We start from the raw sequence: 9998 nt of genomic DNA, 5'->3' as shown, positions 1-9998 counted from the left end.
AAACAACAGACCAACCAAACCAATCGATCCTTACGCCATGATTAGGATCTAGATTTTTCGATCCTGGTAACGGTGCCGATGCACAAAGCAGACTTAGCGCTAATGTGATCGTAACTCCTATAGCTAAACATGGACAGTAGTGGAGTTAAGGTTGTACTACGTTATTCTGGACAGAACATATAAACGCCACTGGGAACTGAGTCTGTATGTAGGACCTTCTGTGTGTCTTTGGGTCCCATCTTTGCCAGGATCTGCCCGAGCATCTTCTCCCGTTCCCTCAGCGGCTTCAGGCGCTCCATCACAAAATACCGGGGTATCGGAATCTCCACGTCGCCCTGGAACACACAACTCTTGAAACTAGAATTTGTTTTGGGATAGTCGTGTTTTGTTCTTCTTCCTTTATAGGGGATGGGCATTTGTTTTCTTCACGAAAGAGAGATGAGATTTTCCAATTTTAAGAAAAAATATATCAAAATATATGTTATATATCCAGTTTATTTGAGTCAATTTAAAATTTTCGTGTTGATTTCAGTCGGTTTTTAAACTGTTGCTGAGATTTCAAATCAGATCAAAGAAATACAAGCTATACTATAAATATTTGCTAGGTTTCACTCAGTTATACTCACATAATAATATGTAGTTAAAAGAGAACAGACTTATCCTTCAATCATCTTTTGAAAATGTTTTAAATTTAATAGCCTAGAAAATGTAAATGGTATATTTACCTAGTCTATCATTTTGGCATATGTTTCTTCAAGTTCTGTTAAATCTTAATACAGAATGTCCCATTTGTCACCTGCGTAGTCTTATTATGGGAGCAGAATCTCCCCAGTCCTCATTATCATCTATTTTAATTGTACCTTTATCTCTTAGGCTAACTGGAGTCTCGTCTAGTTAGAGTTTTATAAAAGATAGAACCCTTCCTTTGGATTCTGCTACTTCAATCTAATTGTGAGCAAAGGGGAGAGAACTCTCATTTACTCATTTCCAGTGTGCTTGAGAGTCCAAAAGTTCAAATCTCATGTCATAAATTTTTTTTCAATTTAAATTTCATTATTTACTATTTTGTAAACTTCAGTTGTATGTTTTGTAAGATTTTGTACCATTTTCTGGACTTATTTTCAGATAAAAATAATTGAAAAAAACCATTTTTCATAGTTTTTGCCCCCAAAAGCCACTTAGCATCAACATCCAAGGGAGGACTTTTTATATATTGTTGACATAACTATTGTAAACGACATAAACACAAAACCATTTCTGTACCAATGTTTTTGAGGTTCAGTGATCTTTTTCCACTAAATTTACTATTTTGAAACAGAAAAATGAACAAAGATCTCACATGTCCATATGATATAATGCTATAGTTGAATGTTTCTGTGTGTGAGTGTGTGTGTGCGCGTGCGCGTGCGTCCTACTTCTCTGTGAGTTTAGTATAATGTTAATTTACAAGGAGTTTATTTCACAAGAACATAAAATGACTTTAATATTGTGATTGATTCATGTTATTACACGCAATTAGCAATACCACTGTTAGCGAATGTGATACAAACTTTGTACTATATTGGGAATCAAACGCTGGCCTTAGGAGAGAGAGAGTGGGGAGACGGTGCGTGGACGATGGCGTGCGTGCGTGCGTGCGTGGGGATGTGACAGAGTACTCATAGAGAACTGTTAAAGCTTTGTCGAGGTTTCTTTTGCGTGAGATGTGTGGCCCTGAAAAGGGCCGTTGGCATCGGGATGGTAAGGCATGTTAACAACTACATACCAGATCCAGGCCTCGAAAATATATTTTCCAGGGCACACATCGTCGTGTACTCGCTGGTCTGTCTTCCTGGTGGTTTCCCCGCAGTACATACAAATGTAGAAAGGAGCTGCCGGTACAATGTCGAACCTATTGGAAGGATAGGCTTTGCAGCAGGTATAATGAATCGCCATTTTAATGACCATTTCGGTAGGATTTCAGATGTGGCTGCCGTTTCTGCTGTCGTTTTTGTTGGTGGTGGTGGTGTGGCTACCGCCTCTGCTCCTGTCGGTTGTGTGAGTGTGGCTGCCGCATAGATCTGCTGCCGTTGTTGGTATGAGTGCCGCTTCTGTTACTGTTGCACCCTCTTCCATCTTGATATCGGTCTTCACTCTTGGACTTCATCTGAGACATTGTTTTATGCCGCACTTTTGTTTTCGGTAGGGTTTCGGTCCGGTCAATTCTACTCTTCTTGTGTCCATGATGATGATGTTGCATCGAAATACCCCTCACTTAAAGATTCTACAGTTTATATAGGCGACGAGACATCGATGACGTGGCACTGATGACGTCATGGTCGCACGTGAGGTGGTGACGTGGCACCGGTGACGTTGTGGTCGCGCGTGAAGTGGTGACGTCATGGTCGGACATGTGGCTTATTCTATACCATGAGGGAGGGACAAGGAAATGTTGTCACACCATGAAAGAAAACTACCATTTTCAACTGAAAATTGGGATGAAGAACAATGCTGAGGGGGTTTGCCGGTCTATGCGAACGGCAGGATTGAATGGTACCTTTTGCTGTGTGTATTGTGCTGCTCTCCTGAAAGACAACTACATACGCCGATTAACTCACGGCAGTAAGTGCCCAGTGAAAAGGAAGCTGACCATTCACCAACGCCAGTGCACAATACAGCTGTACGTGGATAATATACCCTCACCCACACAACGGTCCTTTTCAGGACCACCCAACTCTCTCAAGGGAATGCTGCGTCCAATGAAACAATAATAATAACGATAGGCTGGCATTTTTCAACTTCTGTTTCCCCCACAAAAAGAACACTTGACAAACGACACAGGATTAGGGCGTCCCTGGTCTTTTGTTTACAAACGGTGTGAACTGTAACATCATAACATATAATAAAATCAGGGTCCACTTGCACAGAACGATCTTAGCGCTACAATTGTTATAACTCCTTAACATCGCGATTTTAGGCTTCGGCTACAATCACCATCCACTGGCACAAAGATTGTAGGCTAAGATCATTGTAAGTTACAATCAAAACAACAGCTAAGATCATTGTAGTCTGTGACAAAATGGCGTTCAAGTTAGTGTCTGTTTCACACAGATAATCAGCTTTACGTTTGGAGATTGCTTTTATATTGCATAAAAATGTATGATTCGCCTCGACAGTTCAACAACTCGGAGAATGCACCACCGATTTAACGTCAGAAACATCGTTATATGCAGTAGTGAACCACAACTATCGAATCGATATCATAAAGTATTATTTCCACCCGGTTCAGTGTTGGGAAAAGTGTGTGAAACAACATACCTTTGTGATAATCAAGGAAAGGATAGTAACGAAAGGTGTCTGCATGAGATAAGCAATGGCCGTGACCTTTTCAGTAACTCAAGGGCAGCTAATCTTTTTACGCAAGGTGAGAGTGGTTTCCCTTGGCATAGTATGCCGTTGCCGTAGCGTCTGCCATGCCAAATGTATTTCATGTTGTGACATCGCAGAGCTCCACATGTATTTTTTTTCGGTCACGTTCGTGTCATTGATTTTGTCTTAATTTAGAAGATAAAGGTACTCTGTTTTCAATTCTAGCACGGCATGGTGTGATACTCGCTTCTGATTGGCTGAGAGCTCATCAAAACCGTACTTAAATGGCAGTTTAAGACCGCTAAATAAAGTGACCGATTCACCGCGTATGAATACAACGAACTCGTTGACCCTATTGTTTGTAAACATGTCGGACATCGGCGATTTCTACCTCGGCAGCATCTTTGGTGTTTTTTGAAGTAAAAAGCGAATGGTTTGAAGAAGAATTTCTTGACCCTAATCTCAGTGAAGAAACTACGAAGGTGGAAAATCCGTCAGCAGCGCAAAAGCGGCAGTACTCAAACCGGGTCTAGATCTAGCGGGCATGACGTCGACAACAGGCGTCAGCCCACAGTTCGTAACCTGACCGCTTCCGTCCCGGCCGTATTGCCCAGTTTTTCCACTTCCACTGTCCATGTATCCCACATAAAACGTGACATGTCAGGTCTTTCCAAATTGGGAATAGTAGGGTGGTAATCAACAATTATTTCACTGAATAAAGTTAGCGGCGACTAAACTTAGCGAGTTCACGGCTTGAATTGGACACTTGCAGACAACTGTAGACAGGAGTCGAGTTTAAAGGGCCACTGATCCAGAGCAATTTCCGTGGACTGGTTGTTGCTTTCGTTATTCTTTTTCTGCAGTGAGTACCCGGATGATATCCCAGAATTCATGACAGGTTCGTTACCTGTGCTGCGCCACCCTTATGTGCAATTGATAGTATAAGTATAGACTGATCAACAAAGATGAAATCTTTTTTATTCGATAATCTTATGTTGATTTTGTGGTAACATTATGTAGAATTTGATGAATAATTTGGTTTCTTATAGAAAAATATTCACTGTGATACAAAATGCTGATTTTGATGTAAAATTTTGATTTCATAGTAATGTTGACTTTATAAAAAGTGATGGTAAATGGATGTAGAATTTGATTTAAGAAATAGTTTGACCTTGAATTTGATGAGAAGCCTGATATAATAGCATTGTTTTGAAAGTAAGGCTAACTAAGTACATGGAGAGTCTAGGGAAGAGTAGTGAGCTTGGGTTCACTACTAGTCAATCGGAATGTTGTATTAAATGGCATTATTTTGATAACAAATGAAAACATTAACCATCTGCCAGTGGTAAAAAATGTTAAGACTGAAATAACGAAGTCAATGTACGTCTTTATATTTTATCTTATAATCCTAATTAGTTTATTATCATATTTGTATGCATTTTGAAACTTAATAAAATGCACACGATCTGCTTATATTTAGTGAATTTATAACATGACTGTAATATCTAGACATCTTATAGATTGACAACGTGTATCATATTTCACATAGCCCTAAGTGCGACCTAGTGTATGTTGTCTGTCTCATTACACTTCACGGCAAAAAAAAAAAAAGATTCTGTTGAATGCCGTAACAAATTAATAAAAACAAAATGCAAATATTAAAATTAAAACAGACAAAAGCTATAGCAACAATATCAGGATATTACCTTGTTCGGGGAATGTATCCATTAGTATCCACATAAAGGAATGAGATGCCATTCATCTGCAGCTGACAAAGTATCCTGCTCCATGTCATGTGTCTTTTAACAGTCTATCGTTTCAGGTTTTTCACATTCTTTAAAAAAGTAATTTAGTTAGCCAATAATGAGCAATCAATCAATGTATTGGCGGTTAATCCTTTGAAGGAAGGACGTTTTTTTTACAAAGAGACTTTACGACAGGGTGTATTCAGTATAGATTAGTAAATCTACATACATAAACACTACCTTTTGACAAATCCGCTGTGCAGGTTAAAAGCAATTAATCAATCAGCGTGTTATCGGTTAATCCTTTGATCGATGTTTGTTTTGTAACTCAGCTGATAATTCCTCTTACTGCACTTCCATGCATATATTACATAAGATGTAATACATTTGCCACATCAGACCTCAATTTATAATGATGAGTATTTACTCCAGACACAAGGAATGCCAAATGGGAACCTTTGTCGGGTAATCTGAGTGGTGTTATCACTAATTATACCTGTTATAAATTCATTAACTGACCATCAAGTGTATTATGACAATTAACATGTGTAGGTTTACCACCAAACAAGGGTTACAGCAAGAGAGTAGTAATCGCCTTATTGCATGCAACTTTGATTGCCTGTAAAAATAAAATATGGTCCGACACTGTTTTGAGGATACGAACGCAACTTCATTGTTACATAAGAAATATATATCAGCATTTACTTAGTTAAAAACTGAATATGCCTATGTATCTAAGTATAATTTCAGATATTTTTTTGTGCAATGGCAAAGTGGGGTTGTTTAGTTTATGGATTCAAATATATGAAATGTGTGTTTTTTTATAACATAGCATACATAATAGACATCATATTTTTACATGATTAAATATCGAGGTGAAAAACACAGAAATAGAATCAAATTGGATCAGTCACTATACCATCCAAACATTTAAAAATCTGAAAAAGCCTACCTTACTGGGATACTTTATTACAATCAGACAATAACTACAGGGGACATTTTGCAAATAACGGCAAATGATGGGCATCACCCTTCCTAATGTCCCACTGATTAGGTTGAAGAAATTCTGCCAAGGTGGACAGTAGCCCAGTCCCCGTGTCCGTCACGGTCGAGGGTGCAGGGGCTGACCAGTTTGCAGCTAGGTTTCATAATTAGACTGTTGGCTGGAAACATTAATCGCTCTGGATCAGTGGCCCTTTAAGAAATTCGTGCCTCCACCGTTAAAGAGTTCGATCTTAGTTAAGATCGCGATCTAAAATCCATGTCGTCTTACAATGGCGCTAAGATCGGCTTTGTGCAAGTGGATTAGGGCAACTGTATGGTGATTGTAAAGTTGATTGTAAGGCCCTAAGATTGATTGTAACTAAGATTGCTCTGTACAAGGTTGTGTCCTTTGGCAGGGTTGTAGATCATGGGCATCGTTGTCTGTCAGACGTGTCGTTTGAAACCGATGCCTTTCACGATCTTCATTGCCGAGGGTATCGTAGGGATCAAACTGTTCCATGGCGTGTCGAAAGACCATCCACGGGCACGATGAGCCAGTACATACAAACAGTACATCCCACAACGGGCACTGAACCAGGGTTAAAGTGATTGGCGATTCCACTGTTGTGTGTGCCATCCGGTGAAGGTCATGACATTCCGAAAATCTGGATGCTGTTGGTAGGGATCGAGTCCATAACTGTCACGTAGTGAATGACACCCAGTGTTGTCCTGGGAGATGGCTGGGGTCGGTGTTGACGATGTAGGCTTTAGGATAACGTCCCTGCTGTTCACACAACACGGTGGTTGCAGAGTGATCTCGGGCAAAGGTACCTTGGTAGAGGGGTCGAAGCAGGGGATCGTATTGTACACAGTCGTTCAAGTGTTTGGTCGTCAAGCCAGTGTCCATCCTTAGACCATCAGAGCATTGCTGAACCGATCGATTTCCCAAACGCTTTCGTGTAAATCTTAGCAGACGAGGGTGACAGCATGTTGTAGGGGTTCTGCAAACTGAAGTTCAAGTCCCAACTTGCCCGTCTGTCGTGGGTAGACCCTTCGTCTGCTCCCAGATCCGCCGTCAGATCCACCACCCAAACGGTGAATCCGTTCCTAAACTCGTCTAAGGTGAGGTTGCAGGGGTGTTCTTGCCACAGGTGTCCCGTGTTGCGGAAAAAGTTCATGTATATAGTTGTTTGACTGTCGTTCTGAAAGTCACTTTTGATTTCAGTTCCATGCACTTCTTGCCCATTGAGTTTCAGCTTGAGTTGTGCTTGAAATGGAAGGGGTTCTTTTCCTTGCTGCCGGCAAAAGCATCGTTGTCCACAAGTTCCAACACCACTCGTTTAGGTGCCTGTGCGAAGCAGATGACCACAGTTATTTGTACTGTCCCAAGGTGACCTGTACCGAGTGTGGTGTTTCAGGCCATCGCCATTACAGATGGCCAAAGAAGTACAACGACAGCAACAAGCATGATAGCAACACTTGCTACAAATGTGGAAAAAGCAAAGGCCATCTCAGCTACGACTGCCCACATCCCTGCCGTCACTGTGGTAAAGAGGGCCATCGGAGTTTGAACTGCCCCAACAAGACCCAGAAACGTTCGGCTCCCGTCAACCAACCAAAGAAAGTAGGGAAACATGAAGGCGATCGTCTACTGACTCTACTCCATGACAAGGTGATCCTCGTTCAAGAACGTATAGAAACCACGCACACTCTACTTCAACGAGTGTTAGAGTTTGTAGAACCCATAGACGATTCCACCAGTACCTCCAGCTGACCACCACCACAATAGATGCCATGCCACGGTGATGTCTCACCAACCAATGTCATCGGCCCTTTTCAGGGCCACTCCCGCATGGCACAAAAGAAAGCTTTACACCAAGGCGTGACAACTTATCTATGGATAGTCATCACGCACACACGTCAGCTTCCACGCACTCTGCTTCCCCCCGTCCGTCATCTTGAAATGCGTCTGATGGGCCGCCATCTTGAACATGACGCCCTCTTGGCCAGGATGTGCCGCCATATTGGCCCGGAACTGACGTCACGAGATGCGCGCGCACAGACCGGAACCGGAAGTACCCCGGGTCACGTGACCGGAAGTGCCGCTGTTTTGAAAAAGACGCCAGGGCGACGAGGTACACTTACAAGAACATAATGTGACCAAGATTAGCTATTTAAAACACGAAAGATGTTGCTATTGGTCTAATAAAGCAAATACAACGTACAGGTGTGAGTTTCAGGTCCGCCAGGACATCATCGAAGTAATGGTACTCAGAACACTCCAGGTTCATCATCTCGTGCTTCAGCTCGATGACCCGACCCATGACTCCGTCAAGCACGTGACGCAGCACGCGCCGCTTCTGGGGGTGCACGATTTGGTCATATGCCTGCTCCAGGGCGCGGAATATCTGGATGTACTTGACGTACAGGGTGGCCAACATCTGGAACACCGCATACCGGTCCTGGAAGTAGAGGTCAAGGTCAAGGTCACGTTGTGTTACACAGAGAACCTATGTCCCATGTCAACTTATGGTGCACATATTCACAACGCTAGCATTACATTTACATGTCACACGAGCCGGGGGCAAAACAAAAACAGGTACTTTTGTTTTCTTTTAACACAGGCAGCTGGTCGTCCCTTAGACGTGACAGTATCTTGCAATCGTGGATTCCAATCTAGTGATCAAAGCATTCGCTCGTCACGCCGAAGGACCGGACTCAATTCCCCACGTGGGTACAATGATGTGAAGCCCATTTCTGGTGTCCCCCGCCGTGATATTGCTGGAATATTGCTAAAAAGCGGCGTAAAACCATATTCATTCGCTCAATCTTTCAAGAAATATGAAGTCACGAAACCGAACATGTGATGTGACTGGGATAATTTCAGTGCGGTTTTGAACCCAGCTCACTCACTCACTCACTCACTCACTCCGACAGTAGCAGCGACTGACCGTCTCTGGGGGTGGGGGCTCTGGCGGTGTCTCCTGCTCTATCATATCCACCAGGGCCAGCTGGGCATCCGCCCACTGCTTGTTGTAGTAGCTGAGGGAGATGACAAAAATATAACACACATATAGCACCCACCTGCAACATTACTCAACTCAAATTAAATCCCAAAGTTGCACTCGCTCTCGTTTCACAAAGCTATCTTAACGCTGTGTTATAACATAAGGCTCATGGTCGGCTAAGCGCTCGGGTTCAATTCCCAACGTGGTTACAATGTTTGAAGCAGATATCTGTTGTCCACCGCCGTGATATTGCTAAAAGCGGCATAAATCTCAACTCACTCACTCTTAGGGCTAAGATACGATGTTGAAATAGGCTTTGGGCATTGCAAATAATCACCCGCACTTCAGATCGGTTGAGGGACAGAGGATTAGCCTTGCAGTCAACGTGTTCGCTCATCAAGCCGAAGACCCGCGCTCGATTCCCCACATGTAGGAGTAACGTGTCAAGCCAATTCTGGATGTCATTGGAATTTTGTCGGTATATTGCTAAATGCGGCGTAAAAACACACTCACTCAGATTAAAGTAAATGGTTTCAAAGTCAAACATGACGCCATCATGACGATGAGTCATCTATCTGTCGGTCGTCTTAAAGAACCTGAATTATTGACTACCTTTGTACATGGACATTGCTGTTTCATGTATGTGTTTCCCGCAACTTCACCATGTCATGGGCGGTGCAGGCTTATCGGGTGCCGCTGCGTCCATTTGTCGTGTCAGGACCCTGTGGTCGTGGGTTCGAATCCCGTATTCGCCAGTGATTATAATGAAACTGATGCAGCACTATAATGGTGATCATGGTTTCACAAAAGTGGTTCACTTCCCACAATCACCCGCCGTGATGTAACATGAAAAAGCGGCTTTAAACCCGACTCTCTCCCATTCGTGGATGCTGTTGGATATCTTGTTTTGTTT

Source organism: Haliotis rubra, unplaced genomic scaffold, assembly GCF_003918875.1.
Source record: "Haliotis rubra isolate DU_JTF1 unplaced genomic scaffold, ASM391887v1 Scf15, whole genome shotgun sequence".
Classification (NCBI taxonomy): Eukaryota; Metazoa; Mollusca; class Gastropoda; order Lepetellida; family Haliotidae; genus Haliotis; species Haliotis rubra.
Note: the sequence above shows the minus strand (reverse complement) of the source record.